Source organism: Anopheles funestus, chromosome 2RL (assembly GCF_943734845.2).
Source record: "Anopheles funestus chromosome 2RL, idAnoFuneDA-416_04, whole genome shotgun sequence".
NCBI lineage: Eukaryota > Metazoa > Arthropoda > Insecta > Diptera > Culicidae > Anopheles > Anopheles funestus.
Window position 1 is genome coordinate 23,066,236 of NC_064598.1, and position 16,305 is coordinate 23,082,540.

The 16,305-nt window shown below is 39.9% G+C and overlaps 2 protein-coding genes across 3 annotated transcripts in view; one reads left to right on the forward strand and one right to left on the reverse strand.

Moving 5' to 3' along the window:
* Positions 1-16,305, reverse strand: part of LOC125762229 (atrial natriuretic peptide receptor 3) — a 106,634-nt gene that overhangs the window by 34,047 nt on the left and 56,282 nt on the right. The gene's annotated exons all lie outside the window — the stretch shown is intronic.
* The window catches only part of LOC125762221 (F-box/LRR-repeat protein 7), a 70,353-nt gene continuing 64,651 nt past the window's right edge, over positions 10,604-16,305 (forward strand). Inside the window, exons 1-2 of one of the 2 annotated variants that reach the window (XM_049424075.1) lie at positions 10,604-10,800; positions 13,361-13,791. The gene's annotated coding sequence lies outside the window, so the exon portion shown is untranslated. Of the gene's footprint in view, positions 10,806-13,360; positions 13,792-16,305 lie in introns of both variants that reach the window. The other variant, XM_049424074.1, reaches the window with a different exon arrangement.

Here is a 16,305-nt window from a genome sequence, read left to right on the forward strand (position 1 = left end):
AGTGTGATCGTTCGAAAACACTCGGAAGTATAAACGCCTCACAACCATCCGAAGCACACGAGTGGACCAACCACGGACATCGAGTGGCTGGTGGCCATATCTCCTAGCGTTGGTTACCTACGTCGGTTCTAGCGCCCAGAAATGAGGCTCAAATTACCGCATTGAAACAACATCTACGGCACTTGTGGATAGATTATACGCTTTCCACTGTCCATGTAGCCACATCAGTGCATGGCAGTGTACGCAAGGAAGGAAGAACTCATTTCCTGTGGCCTGTTTCCTATCGAGAACACTGAAGTGTTCTCGGAAACATGGAATGGCTCACTGGACGGAAACTATGGGTTACAATTATCTTTCCCCGAATTATCACCTTTCGAACGTCTTGATTTCGGTGAAGCCTCTCCGGATATTGATTGATCACCGACAGGCTAGACCGTGATGATAAAATATTCAAGCACTCAAAGTGCTCTGGCTGTTTCATAGGAGGTGGATACATTTATGTTACAAGGAATTCGTTTTAGCTGTTCAAAAACAGTCATTTGTTTTTTGGAATTGCGTGACAAATTTCTTCAACGGTAATGATATTTCTACAATATATTCCTTAAAAATTTGCTTTCTGTTTTGTATGGTTGCAAAATTTTTAATTCTTATAGCAAATGACCAAAAAAAATACAATATTTATTTCTACAATGTAAATAACTTTCTCTAGCTGGCAACATTCTCATGCCAAAAAAAACTTGTTTATAGTAAAAGCAAATCCCCACTTTGGACAGAAGTTAAATACCGATGGAAAAAACGCTTCCCCGTTCGTAGACGTGCCGTTTTACGTGTGCACCGTTTATCACCTTCAAGTGAACACCGGTAATCTTGATTGTTCAAAAAGAGAACCCAAACCCCTCCCATTCACACCCTTCAGTACACACCTTTGTTGTATGCTGGCCCATTCACTTGCAGACAGCTTAACGGTGCCTATTTTTAGATGTGTTTCTTTTTCTTGCTGGATCGATAGAAGAAGCAGAAAAAAAAAACTTGTTATCAAACCGTCAGCCGTCGGCTCTCAAATATTTGCTATGAAAATCAAACGTCGCTGCGGGGTTGGTTGAAGCATACGACATAAGGCCACGGGGCTCCGCATGAGCGAACGAGTTGAGCGAGTGATTTTATTTTAATCAGCCTAAAAACTACACAAACCAATCCACAAAGGTTGTCCAATGTTTCAGACGTTTTATGCGCATTCGAAAGTTAAGGTCGTGAATCATAGTTATCGCTTCATCCGTAGCGTGATCGAGATTAGACGTGTTGTGTCTTCTCGATAACTCGGAATGGGAATATCAATATTCATACCGATTGTTTGTCCACGAATCGAACCATTGCTTTTGGTAATTCCCACCCCTAAACCAAAGTGGATGGAAAAAACTGGCATTTAATCAAAGTTTTTTTCTGTACGTTCAACGAGGTAAATGGTCATAAAACAAATGATTCTCTGCATGTTTTACGATACAATGCATTGTGTGTCCGTGCATACCGCACTGTGCAATAAAGATAACCTTTTGCTCATATCAAAATGTCGCCTTTATCAAGAAAAAAACCAGCACCGAAACACGCATACCGGTGTAAAACATACTTGACTGATGTTGATGCCCTTGGGTTAAGGAAAAGAGAGGAAAATAAACAATCATACTGGACCTTGGTGGGGGGGGACGGCATTGAAACTGATGTTTGCTGTTTGCTTTTCATAAGCGCCTGAAGGTAGGCAATTGCCATACATGTAACGCCAATGCGGCAGGAAGATTGGACGTAGCGTTACACGATTGTTATGTAGTTGTGTAAATTAAGTGATAAGTATTTAGGAATAATATTAAGGATATTTTTAACTCAATGGTGAACAAAAAAAATCTTATTAAAACAAAAAAAATTCCAACTTAAAACTTAGAAAAAATATATAATCAATTTCATAGTAAAAAATAGTTCAACAAAGAATTCTTTTTTCACATAATAATGAACTTTTTAGAAGCTTAACTTTCCTAACATAAAACCATATCATATTGGAGCATTAATACAACTTAAGTACCGCGGCACTTGTTCACTAAATCGTTTAAATATCGCCAACCATCCGATTTACGGCTCAGTTTCAGCTAATGGCGGGATGATTTTTCATCACATCATTCACACGACGATCGTGTGAAGACCAACAATTAAATGTAATATAGGCTGCAATTTCATCGCATCCTCGAACTGCATGCCCGATCCAGCACCGATCCCACTAGCGCTAACGAATTAAGTAAAAACAAATCACCACCGATTGATGCGCTTCGTAACGGGTGGTGGCGCAGAAAGAATATTTTCCCATTTCTGCTGTCGTTTTGTATGATTTTCTGTCAGTTCTCCCCAAGTCTCTCAACTGGTTATGTTTTGCTTTTCTCGCTTTCATTCTCTCGCATGCATGCAAAACCACTAAAGCCCGGCACAGAAATCATCACGGTGGCCATTAATATGCTGATTATGATTTCGACCGGTGCTTTAAGAGTGGCCACTGCTCCACCCAACAACATAGGCGGGTAGGCACACGCGGTTCCGCGGTACGGCGGGATCAGAGTTAGTGAATGTTTTGTGTTGCGTTTTGACCGATTTGACTCCCCGCGCTTCATGTTTCCGTGTTCAGTGCGAGCTCCGATGCTTTTTTTTTTCATTCTTTCCCATGGACCCAGTATCCACATGATGTGTGTTTGTGTGCGCAGATCCGGTGAGCTTTATTTAATTACCAAGAATGATACATTAACAAGCATAAGCGGTTCTGCTCAATGCTCGCGCCGTTTCCCTCGGCGAAGGAGGAAAATTCACCATCTTCCGTCCACCGTGTCGGGATCGCACTTCCACGCACTTTGGATGATGAATGATTAAGAGTCTAAAACATGACTAATGACTTTGCACTGCACTTTCGAGGTACGGTTGTAATGCTGCATACTAGATAGTGCGGCTACACATTCCGGCCGAAGAAAATGACACACATATTAAAAGAATCCCTTCGTAAAATGATACCCGTGCACATTAGCTAGGAAAACATATGAGCTTTCTTGGAAATATTCCACCAAATGGAAGACATTTTGTACCAAAAAGGTAGCTGTTAACCCAATGTAATTTTTAAACCTTTTTTTGTTTTTGATACTTTTTAATTTACATCCGGATGTAGCCGAGTTTCGTTAAAAGATTGCTGTAAATAACAATTTTTCACAATATCTGACCTACGATGGAATGATACGGTTACTTAATACTGAAATAGTTATCGGAACCATGCGAATTTAATTTAATATTGTTAGTAAAGATTACTATTACTTGCTTGCTACGGATTTGAAAAATCCACATACTAATATTTTATAACAAATCTTATCACTAAAAAATGTTTAAAAGTAGCATAAATGCATGTAGAATGTATCATTGCAATTCAAAAACAAGTATTAAAATAAAACAAATTACTTTAAAATGGCATCAGCATGAAAAAATGAAGATGCAAAAGGAAGGAAAAACGGCATGGAAAACTCTTTGCTTAGTACCACTTATGGTTAATTAGAACAATACAAAAAACTGGTACCGGCATGAAAGGGCGTGCAGCAATGTTCCGCCATTGGATCCCGGTTGTATCGAACACTAAGTGGACACTATAATGCGAACAAAAAGATGAAGACAAATAAAAAAATTGATTCAAAACCATAAGTGAAGCAAAAATCAAACCATTCAACTTAAAAGCGCAAACTCGGCTCATGGTACGGTTTTCTATCGTCCGATCATAACCGTTTCATTCCCCACTTCCGGCACACTAATCCCTTTCCCTGTATCCTCAACCCTTGGCATTAGCCATCTTCCTCAGTATGGCATGCCAAGGATCGTGCTCATTAACCGCCCTCTGCGTTTGATTCCTTTTATTTAGTTCTGCTTCCACATTCCCTTCCCACCCGACCACCGTCGGTGGCCCATTTTGGTCCGTATGGTTCCATATGTGAGCGCATCGGCAAACAAAAAACCGGAATGCATTAAATGTGCATAATGGTGCACACGTCGCAGTGCGTCTTTGCCTCAACGGTGCAAATTGTGCATGAAATTCACTATTTCGATCCGCATCTTAACGACCCTGCAGGGACACGTTCATCGTTCTGTATCGCCCAAAACACCTACCCAGGAATCCTAGAGCATCGAGCAATTCAAACTATCATAGGGTTGCTGCTGCTGCTGCACCTCCATCACGCCCTTCTCTTCCGCCGCGCATGGAATGGGCAAGAATGAATGGATACGAAGAATCGGGGGAAAAAAAGGGGAAAGAGACAGAAAAATATTATTAAATTATGTAGTAATTAATCAACAAGATTCCGTCGGGTATTGGGAACCATTCCACCACGAGCCACCATGCCACTATTTTATGCTTATGCATCCTTAACACCCCAAAGGGCATCCCATCGCGAGGTAAGCAGTATTGCATCACACACACGCATCACGTTCGCCGGTTGTGCACTTGCGCTTTGTCATTTTGTGCTGTGTAATGCGCAATGAGCTTATATGCTAACTTGGTGATCTTTTTTTGCTTCTTGCTGTTGCATCTCGGCCTATCTCTCAGCTCGGGATGGTGGTAGATTTAGTTTGATCACGATGGACGAACGAGCGCATGAGCGGATGCACATACACACTTCTGGAATAATTATTGGTTGTACATTGCCTAACCACCTAACGAGCCTTTTCCCCACCTCCCTCTCTCCCCTGTCTAGGTGTGTGCACACACATACGCATCGGACTAATGTGCGTTCGCCAAACTGATATTCTGGAGGGTTCGCAACCAACATGCTCGACATTGCTGATGAATTGATCAGCGCATGGAACAGTAGCATACCAAGGCAGATGACTAATAAATAACTTCTTGTAGTTATAGTTTCTTAATTGAGAATATCTTCAGCAAGTGTGACGATAGTTTACCTTTGTTGAAACACATTAGCATTGAAGCATAAATTAAAGATATTTAACTTCAAACAAGCTTTGCATATTGTAGGTAGAGCATATTTATAGAACATCAAAATCAATAGCAGAATTAGTTTTCTTATAAAAATAGAAAAATCTTCATATTCTAGCATCTTATCCATGATCATTTTGAACTGTTCTGCATCAATATTTTCTCTCTGCGATTTTCTCGGCTAAAGATCGGCAAGAAAGAATGCTTGATGACCATTTGGTATGGAATGACACATTTATGATCATTGGATGCATAAATAACCCAAATTTTAGAACGGTTTCCAAGAAAGCAAAATTGAATATCACTTTGAAGATATTACTCGTGAGAATTTGTATTGGTTTTCAATTTTAATTTAAAGCATCTATATTTACTTCAGTGTCCCAATAATGTATACAGCGTAAGTAAGTTCCTTGATTATTAATGACCCATTGTCGCCCAGCGTACGAAGGGAGTGTCCTGTTGGAACTTCTTAAAGATCCTGTCGTATGTAAACACCAGGCATTTGAGAAGGATTCGACCGGAGTTCAAATTTTTGATATCTTAATACATTTGTATCAAAAAAATCAATTTTTCTTCAATATATTCCAGCAAGTAAAAATGGATAAAATCCCAAAAGCTTTGCTAAATTGAATATTACTAAAAGGTACTGCATCCTCCATTGTTTCAAAAACGTTTAAGTACCTTGAACAGTTAAAGATTGTAGTGGAAGAATAAAATACAAATTTTGCATTAATAATTTTAATCATACATTAAAAGTGTTACTGCTAAATATTAATTGCTTAACATTGGTATCACATTGTATACGTATGCTGATAATACAATATCATAAGAATTCAGCTTGCTATTTTATCACTCCGATATGTACTACGCCCAACTGGAACTGGAAACCCACACTGGAATGTGATCCCGCTTCAGATCAGCTTCAGGTGTCAGAAGTTTTTTTCTTACATAGAGCAAAAAAGAGAGAAATATAAAGTATGCAAAGCTGAGCGCCAGAACAACAAGAACAACCCAGTCCGGTCGATCTTGACATTGTCACCTAGTGGAGCCACCACTGCTGCCCAGTACAAGATACTTCCCAGCTTAACATTATTCTCCTTACGTTCGTATCAAGGAGAGGGACAAAAAAAATGTTCAGGCACTCGATACAACGGCAAACCCAACGGTAGGTGTTTGACCCATCCGTGTAAGATGTCATCAATTTACACCGATCACTGCTCATGTTACCGTCCAGCAGTGCATACACATCATTTGAGCGGGAATGCCATTGCCATGGATATTGGTTGATTATGAGACTGTCGCCATTCCTTCCGGTTTTCGTTCTAGTGCTCGGGATTTGGCATGTTTGCCATCAACTTCATTTGCCACAAAGAATTGATCCTTTGACAAATACATTATTAGTGTGCAGGGTTAAGCTTGTGTGAGAACAAGAACCATCTGGTACCTGTGTGATGCTAATGATTTGCATTGTAAAGAACTTAACACTAAAAGCACCAGTTGCAAGAATATGTATGAAAAAAAATTCTCCTGTTTTGATTTGGCATTATATTAAGAAACGAAGTAATAAATAACTAAAGCAAAACTTTCATTCATCACCATATCGACATCGGTGTAAACAATGAACCTGACTGCGTATACAAGAAGCATCATGGGTACAATTAGTGCTTATCGAAGCATCTCAGACGAATGCTGAGAAGAAAGCAAACGTCGTACAGCACGATGAAGACCTCCTGTTCTTCAGGTTTTACATCTTTATTGAACACCAATGCGGTGGAGGGTGCAAGTTTGTCCGATCGCTAGCTGGAGTACACAGCTGCAAGTATAAAACCCACCAAGTACAAGAGACTTACAGAGCTTCCACCGTAAGTAAGAGTGTCTCGTTTCGCGTCGCGTTTGTCTATTTATTTATTTGTTTTGCTTCAGCCCTGTGTCACCCTGTGTAGTGAAGTGAGCGAGAGAAAACACTGAACTGGTTATCGGAATGGAAGGGTAAGGGTACAACACTGTTTGCCTGGCAGCCATCCGTGCCAGGTGTCAAAACAGCAAACCAATTGCAAATGTGTCCAATGGTAATGGGTATAATATCGATTGCTTATGAGGTGTGCATCCAGGTTGATGGTTTCTCTATTGAAGTGGTTTTGGTGGAGTGGCCTTGCAACAGGCGGGAATGGAATGAGGTGCAGAAGTTTAGATGCAATTCTTGCGATTGCCTGTGAGCCGTGACCGGTTTTTGGTAAGGGTTAATATAATTATCTTCTCAATTAAAGGAAGCGTTTTGAGACGGGAAGGAAATGTCACCTAGTACTAGGTCGTAACTGGGAAAGCTGAGCGTATTTTACTGTATTTGAACAAGTTATGTTTGTTTTTTTTTCTAACAATCGATACAAAGGGATATTTTGATCCCAGCTTTTTATGAACATTTACTTTACCTTCTATTTAGAATTGTTGCAAAAGTAAAATTAAGCAATTTCTTATAAATCAGCTGATAATATGACCTACATTTGCCCTTCCATTTCTGATACACCCTTTGCAATTATCGATCGATAGATGGCACAACAAAATAATGCTATAAAACACAGGCGGTGCATAATCACCATACAATTTCCATTGACGTAACCGTTGATACATCCGCATCCTAGAAACGGCCAGCAAAACAACAGCGGGCGCAACCAAAACAACCGAAAATCCAGCACAACACGTACCGATATGCACAACAACGGCATTGGCATAAACAGTCCCGATATGAAACAAATTCCAAAGTACGCTCCCGCCATGGTTCGCGGGACGTTATGTAGAATGTTGGCGCGGAGTTCGAATTTTCATCCGCCTGGTATGGCGCGCGACAGGAAAAGAAGATGTTTATTAGTTTTATTGACCATACCACCAGACGTCCGCCATGGGGACCGGTGGTTTTTGGATTCCGATGTGTTCGCTTGGTCGGGGTTCAACGTAGTCGCTGTTATTAAGCTGAAAGCAAAGAACCGGAATCCGCGGCCGGGGTGCGAGGGCAGGACCGTTAGATTTTATTAGTTTGCAAATTGGAACCATCGGGACCCAGTGGCTTCGCATTCAAACCGGGGCATGTGTCGCGCCATTCCTGCGATCTTTCATTCTACCCCCGGCTTGGGGAATTGAGAAGTGCGCATGATATCTGTTTTTCGTTAATCTCCTAACTGGGAAGTGTGAAAATATTCGTATGTTTTGCGCGAGTCATTCGAACAATGCTTTTGTTTCATTTTGGTTGACATGTTTGGTGGAACCGATCGAGAAATGCTGCTGGTTCGCGCCGTGGTATGTGGGTCATTGTAAGAGTCTTAATGGTTTCAACCTTATGACGTACTCCATCAATTATTTTCAACAATTTACGATACCTTTGTAACTTACTTTGATGTTAATAAAATAAAAAAAAAAAAGAAAACTGCATCAATTGCAAACCAAACATACCGAGTCAGTATCGTCACTCGGAAATTATCGTAATTATAAAATAAAAAGAAAAAAAATGAAAATAAAAACATTTGCCTTAAAACGTATAAACTGAATTTCTATGATAAAAACAAATAAAAACATTAAACACAACAAACGTGTTGTAAAATTCTACATTAATTACAGAACAAGAGCCTAGAGAACTAAACCAGAAGAAGAAAAACGAAAAACCTGAACACATTGAAATACGAACGGACAGATGCAATAAATCATGGAATGCCATTGCATCACCGATAATCAAGCTTCTATTCTCTGCTGCGCACTATCAACCGTGTGTCCATGGGTAACCACTAAATCCCGTCCACGCAATCAATTATCTATCGGGACAGATTCGATATAAACATGTCATTCGTCATTCGTGATTCACGCAGACGCCGTGGAACGCACATGGCAACCAGGAGTTTAGTTTTTAATTCACCAAGCGGTAAACGCAATGCAACCATGGACCAGTTGTATTTTTCTGTCCACTGCCCTGCTGTACGGGGCTAAAGAACTCTTCTGCTGATGAGCGGTTATGCAAACGAGCGACCGATCGATCGATCGATCCCATCCAACGGGAGCAAAGCTACCGGAGCAGATGATCATGAGCGGAAAAAATACTTTAAGAAAGAAGCGGAACGATAAATACAAGAACGAAACGAGAGAGAAAGAGAGAAAGAGAGTTAGATAGGGTAAAAAATATGTCCCCATCCAAACCACAGGACACAAGCCACAGTAGAAAAGTGGTCGCTGTCGTGCGAAAATAGCAAAACGAAAGACAAAAATCATAACCCCCGCTAAGCGGTCACCTGAATGGAATGCCAAGAATCGTGGGGACAGAGCACTGCAGCAAACGCAACCAACGGAAGGCGTGAGATGAAGACAACAGGGGGGTATTTTATGTTGGGGAACAATCCGCTGTACACTTCCTGGCTCTCTCCATTCTCGATGTGGAAAACTTCTTCCTGCTAAGTTTGGAAAACATCTCTTTCATTTTACAGTGAGTTCCCTCCGGCCGATTGCGCTGAGTGTCGCACAGTGGAACAAAACAAAAAAAAGCCTCCCAAAGAGATAACGAGCGGATCGTGCATTGGGCACGATGAGAGTCGAAAAGCGAAACAGAAGATCAGAAGTCGCGCGTTGTTGTAGAGCAGAGAAATTTTTGCGAGAATCGATTCAACATAAACGCGAACCACATTTAAAACCACAACACAAAGAACGCTGGTATGTAGCAAGACACAGTGCAGTGCACAGAAGAGGTCACTCTCTTGATGTTTTGGTTCGCAAAACTCCCTTAGCGTTATCGTGGAATGATGCGTGGAACAGGCGTGAGGACACGGGCATGTCGGTGGCTGGGGTGCGGTTACGGTTACCGGTCATCCACCGATCATACCGGCCGTATCCATCCACCGTGGACACGAAACCGTTTGTCAGGTGAGAAGAATGCTCTTTCTTTAGTGGAATATTTCCTGTTTATGGTACACATGTCGAGCGGCGAGAACACTACCCGAGCAGGAGAAGAGTCTGTTTTGATCGTACCAAAAGATTATTTGCTTTACAATTTTTTCCTTGTTGTGTGCGTATCAAATGATCGATTTTTCTAATCGTACGAATTTAGATTCAAATCTTTTATTTCTTTTTTTTTATTTCATTTCATTCGTTATAGCTTGGAAAATATTATATTTAAAATTATTATATTAATTCGCAAATTTATTTTTTTTTATTTAAAAAATGTTCGGTTCGATATAATTTTTTTTTAAATTTAAAAATAATTAAATATAAAAAACAACAAATCTGATGACATAATTTATGTAATTTTAAAACTACTTTATCTTACAAAAATATATTTAAATTTATATAACAATAAATTTAAATGCTTTTTTGCGGGTTCGTTGCCTACCGCCGCACGAAGTCTTTCGATTCATTTCAGTACCGCATCGCGCTCGGGTGCGGAATTGAAGTGTTTGTCCACTTCTTTCGCGGCTTCTACCTTCACCTCGGACCCACGTAGGAAAACAAGTCAGGTTAGGGAAAACGGGATGAACGCAGAAGCAAAAAAAAAACGAACCCCCTTTTGAGCGGAAAGGGTAGGAAGAGGGGGTGAAAAAAGAGATCAAGAGTGATCACAACGGTATCCCGCTGCGGGAGAAGGGGAATGTTGTTTCGCTCTTTTGGTATGCGGTTCCATGCATACGTGAGAGAAGAATGGTTTCTATGCTCGCTGCGAGAGCCCATCCGAAAGGCTCCGGTGGGTGCTGGCCTCAGTCGATCGTAGAAAGCTGAGCCGTAAGCTTGCCCGAATGCGCTCGAGGTTTCGCGTACCGTGTACTCCCGTGTCGATTCTGGTCTGGTTCGTATCGGAATAAATTATTGTGCAAAGAAATTGGTGTCGTCGTAAAGCATTGTTTTTAAGAAGTGTCTTCCTAGCATTTAGTAAACTGCAAATGTAAATCGCAAAATGGCAACGAAACGAAAGTGTGCAGTGCCAATGCATCCAGCTGCGCAACACCGAGCTGCAGTGATGAACGGTTTCGTCCTGTACGTACATATGCGTGTTTATTTGTGCGTGCCTCGTACGTGTGTGTGTGTGGATTGTTGCTCAGAAGAACGGAAATCTCACAGCGCTCACACGTAGGCAAACGTGCGCCATCGTAATAAAATGCGCAAGAGCCTACGATTGTTTCACAGCCGCTGACATTTAACATCTCGCATCTTTTCAATGTAGCTTTAATGCAAGCAAACTACTAAACAAATCTAGCGAAGTAAATGGTTGTTCCGCAGATGCTGGCAAAGTGGTGCTGTGCGATTGTATGTGTATCATATGCGTTTATCTTAAGACCGCGACGATCGTCGATAGCGAAACGCGTTCTATCGACCGACGGCCAAACTGTGCCAGTGTGTGCGTTCCATGTTGCCTTCCCTTCGTGCATAAATGTGTGTATGCGCACGAGCCGATGTGTATGTGTGTGCGTCTGTGTATGTGTGTGTGTGGGTTTTATTATTTTCCTCTCGCGTCGCACCTGTGCCTTTCACAGTCCGCCTACTTCACGTACCACATTCCGATCGAAATTCTCCACTTCTCTCGCTTATACATGATGAACCTGTCACCAAATGTGGAAAAATTTGATATGTAACCAATGGTTCGTCATTGCAACCGGGGAATGTTTCGGAATGTTCTTGTAGCCTAACTTTCCTCCAAGTGAGGAAAATAAGCGAGAACACTCTGAGGGCAGCATCCATTCGACCTGGCGGGACTTGTTGAATGATACGAGCGGTGGTACGCTTTCACAAACTGTATGAACAATTGCCGAGAGAACAGCGGTTCGTCACTGTTTGCTGTAAATGAAACTTAAATACCGTTTCGCCAAACAACTTGTCTCCCTTGTAGAACTGCAAACAACTTTCGTCGTCGATACTTTGTGATTATGATAAGAATGAACAACATCGTTTAAAGGGCAAAATATTAGAGCTGAGATCAGGAAATCACGAAAGATTGTTGGCTTTAAAGATCTACGAAGAAAGTAATTATAGTATTAAGATTAGCCAGCTTAATGTCCCCTAGTGTCATTTATTAATCACAATTGCTTTCAACGATTTTTTAAGATTTTTAATGTGAAACGGATCCCATCCGGACCGTTCCCCCGTAGCAAGGACTGACTATCCGGCTACGTGGTAAAATAAGTCTAGTAAGCCAGAAATGGCCGGCGTGACCTGTAAGGTCGTTAAGCCAAGAAGAAGAAGAAGAATGTGAAACGGTATGACCAGCCTGAGTTCAAATCTCAACTAAAATGCGCTCTCTTCCATTGTCAATAAACAAAATTAGATGAGATTGGTTTAGATTGCACAATTTCATTCATTCATACGAAGAATAAAAGAATTCAAAAATCAAAAAGCAAAAAAGAGAATATAATTCTTATGTAGCTTATGTTGCAAAATAACACATATCAAATTAGTAAGAAATTGTGACCGATTTATCTATTCCGTCAAAACAATCAGGCAAAAAGCAAAGCATGACCTCACAAGTAAGTTATGCTAAACATGAGACCTAGGCAAACATATCATAATATTCACTTCGTGCTTACACTGATCGATTTTTTTATTAAATCGATTATTAAATTTTACCTTTGAACGCTACCCTGTTGGACCTTTCTGCACAATTTGAAAGCGCTCAATTTAAGGGATGAAACGAAAGAAAGCGAATGATCGAACCAGCCTCCTGACAAAATTCGTATGAAGTGAAGATCGAATTGGTAGCCCGAGAGCAATTTGTGAAAGCAAAGTTAAGTTGGCAGAGAAAGAGAGAATACCTTCGCGATTGCATGTGGAATAAATGCTGGAGTGTGTTATACGCACTTTTCTTAAAGCTACGTTTATGTATGTGTGTGCGTGTATATGTACGTGCGTATATCTCCTTTGTGTATGTGTGTTAATTTTAAGAAGAAAAAAAATACTGCTGTGTGTGTGTGCGTGATCATCTGAAGAAGTTTTATACTTTGCTCTCTGTGTGTGAGCTGCGAAAAAAAAGGTTAAATCGTAGTCGTTGTGAGCGGTTGTATTGTTTTTTTTTTGTTTCGCCCTTTTTTGCTTCTCTTGCAAAGCGCAAAGAATTCCATAACCTGCGTATTTTACTTTGAGCTTCCTTCAACCTGCTCAACGAGCCCTCTTTTCTTGCTTTCATTTTACGTATCAACATCTTTCACCGTGCGAGCTTACAGCGATCGACGATCGGTTAGCTTTTCTTCAATCAGTACACTCGTTGTGGCAGTTCTTTGCATTTCTTAACTACCGCACAATCGGAAACAGATCATAGGAGAACTTAAGTTGATTCGTTTATATAACCATAAAGATAATTCAATAATAAAATCTTTCAAAAAGTTAATCATTTCTCTTGTATGTTTAATTTAGGTTATCACGGTTAATAGCATATTAAATTCAGAAGAAAGTGTCACCCGATTAAAAGAAGTGTTGGAGAAGAGTGTGCCTTTTATAATTGTTTCATGTGTGTTTTAAATGTTGTGCAGTTTAGCTATTATACTCCGCTTAAGTGAACCAATCGGTCGGAAATAAAATAGAAAAAAGGAAGTGAATTTTGTGTGCGATCAATTCCTACATCAAACCCGCTCAGTTGTTGCAGCAAGCCACAATCTATAGGGCATACCAAAGTATCTGTTAATCTGATACCGTGAAAAAATAATATATCCCAATACCTATGTGATGTAGATAGAAAAAAACACGTGCTATTCTGTTCTGTTGATTAATTGCTTCGAAAATCAAATATCTGTTACTAAGAAGGGTAGTAAACATTAGTGAAATAAATTGGCATCAATTTTCAAAAGGTAAGAAAATTACTTAAAATTAAATAAAAGTAACTATTGTCCATTGCTTTTGTTTCAAAATTAAATTTACGTTAAAATGTTTTTAATAATCTAAAGCATTAATAAACAATCGTTTTCTTTCGAAGATTTTGTTCTGTTACGCATGGAAAACATAACTAATTCCACCTTCTCATTTGTTTTTCCTCAATAACTGTTTCTGAAGCATTTATTATGCAGTTCGGAAAAATTATTACACACCACCTGCACAGTACATTATCTATTCGTACTACCTGTCAAATGGCCCATTGCTCATGCGTTCCCCTCCTACTCGTGGGTGGCGTAGCTTAAAATGCATGCCCACAAAGCGTTTTAGTACATACTACACACCGAAAATAACTGCAAAAGATGGCACCACCCAGCGTTTGAATAATTCCATCCTTGCTCACTCACTCACGCACACATACGGCGGGGTTGCGATCGCAGTTGTTTTAAACGGGCGCAGCGGGAGCAGAAGGAAAAAAAGCTGTGCACCTGAAATATTGCACAGTTGGAAAATCAACTTACGCCGCCACAGTGGCAAGCACCAGCGATGAATAAAACGTTGTGTGTGCCAGCTTCTGTTGCCCACGCACTGACCAAAGTGTCAAATTTACAATAAATTGGCGGTTGTTGATGGCACCGCTCTACGGTGATTATACATCCCCATCCGAGAAACCAGTTGCATATGTTACTGATGACATTTTAAAAAAATCCTTCTTGAAAGAAGTAAGCTGATTTGTGTCCGTGTGTTGCCGGTAATAAAAGTGCTGAATAAGTTATTTATTTTTAATATATAAAATTAAAAATATATTCTATACTTAAGTTAGCTACAGTTGTGTAGTTGAACACACTAGTGAGTTTTGGTGTTAAGAAGACGATTTAACTTCAAAGGCCAAATTAGGATTTTAAAAACATGTTTATTTTCTATTTCGTTAAATGATTAATTCTATTATATCAATGTTATATATTTGCTTACTAAAAGTGAGAATACACCAAGTCTCCGAGGTACACTATCAGTACGGAATGCGCCAACTAGCGTATCTTGTCAAAAGCGTTTATATTTGAAAGTTAAAGAATTGGCATCACTTAATTCCTTGGGTGAAATTTTGAAAGAAGGCAACAACACAAATTTTAAATGATTTTTGTAATTGAATTTGAATAGTTTTTTTAAATGGCTTCAATATTGTAAAATAAAATCACTAATTTGGGAATTTTTAAGATCCGTCCTAATCTGTCACCGTGTATTTCGAAAATTTGCTAAAGTTTATTCGATGAATCACAGTGTTAGTTAAAAATTTTCAATTCTCTTCTTCTTCAGTTTGTAGAGAGCATCTAAAAACAATATAATGAGTTGTTTTCTATAAAAATATTAAATTCAATACGAATTTCACATTTTATTAGCTAAACTCTTGTCAAAGTTCTTTTCACTATCGACACTTTTAACCAAACTTTGTATCACTTCTTCGATATACACCATCTTGACTGCTTTAAAGAAAATCCCAATTGTTCCAGACCGCAACAAAAACCGCAAAATTCTACACGCACAAGTACAGCGCCACAAAACCTTATAACGAGACGCATACCACTAGGAATACACCCTCCAAACGGGATGCTTCAAACCTTAATTGGGTGCGATAAAGTTGAAGGACATCGCAACAAAACACACAACCGTTTCGGTTAGTGTCGTGTCAACAACCAACAGAGCAAGCTTTCCGGAGCCCAACGATATGTATCGATTCGATTCGGTTGTCCAGCATTAACGTTCGGGATCGTAAAGAAATTTATTCTTCCAAGTGTTGGCCGAAAAATGGGGGAAAAAACACGTAGAAGAAGGTTCTTAATTCTTCCGCTCACTTTTGGCGCGATCGCGAGATGCTTACCACCGGATGGGTGGGTAGCGAGCATTCTCTGAAATAAGCATTTCCTGTGTGCAAAAGTGTCAGATTTTATTGGCTGCTGTTTAGTCTGGTCTCAGATCGTGCACTGGAAGAGGATGCCGGTTCAAACAGTTTTTTGCTTTATTTTGCTTTTGTTATAGAATAACTTTTAAAAATAATTGCAACAAAACATTTGAATTCAAAATGAAGTAATTTAAACCAAACTAAGATTGTCTCTCTATCGGTAGTTATTTATTAGTGAGCACGTCAAAAAAACAATTGACATGAATGAAGTGCAACTATTAAGTGTAGTATATATTTTATTGTGAAATTGGCTCCATTGTTTCCTACCTCAGCAATATGCATCATGGGCAAATATTTACTTTCACCGCGTCACATTCTTGGGGTCCAAATCTGCGAACCTGCGAAAGTCCTCCCCAGGCTTAACAGTTTCGCAGATCGAATTATCGACGACGAGCCGCAAAGTAGTCTCAAACGGTTGGTGGGAGGAAATTCGAAACAAAAGTAATACCGCTCTCGCATGATCGGCTGGGGGTTGAGATGTCGCCCTGTTGCATGCGACCCCTTCGGATGAAGATTAAAATAAAAAGACGATCAC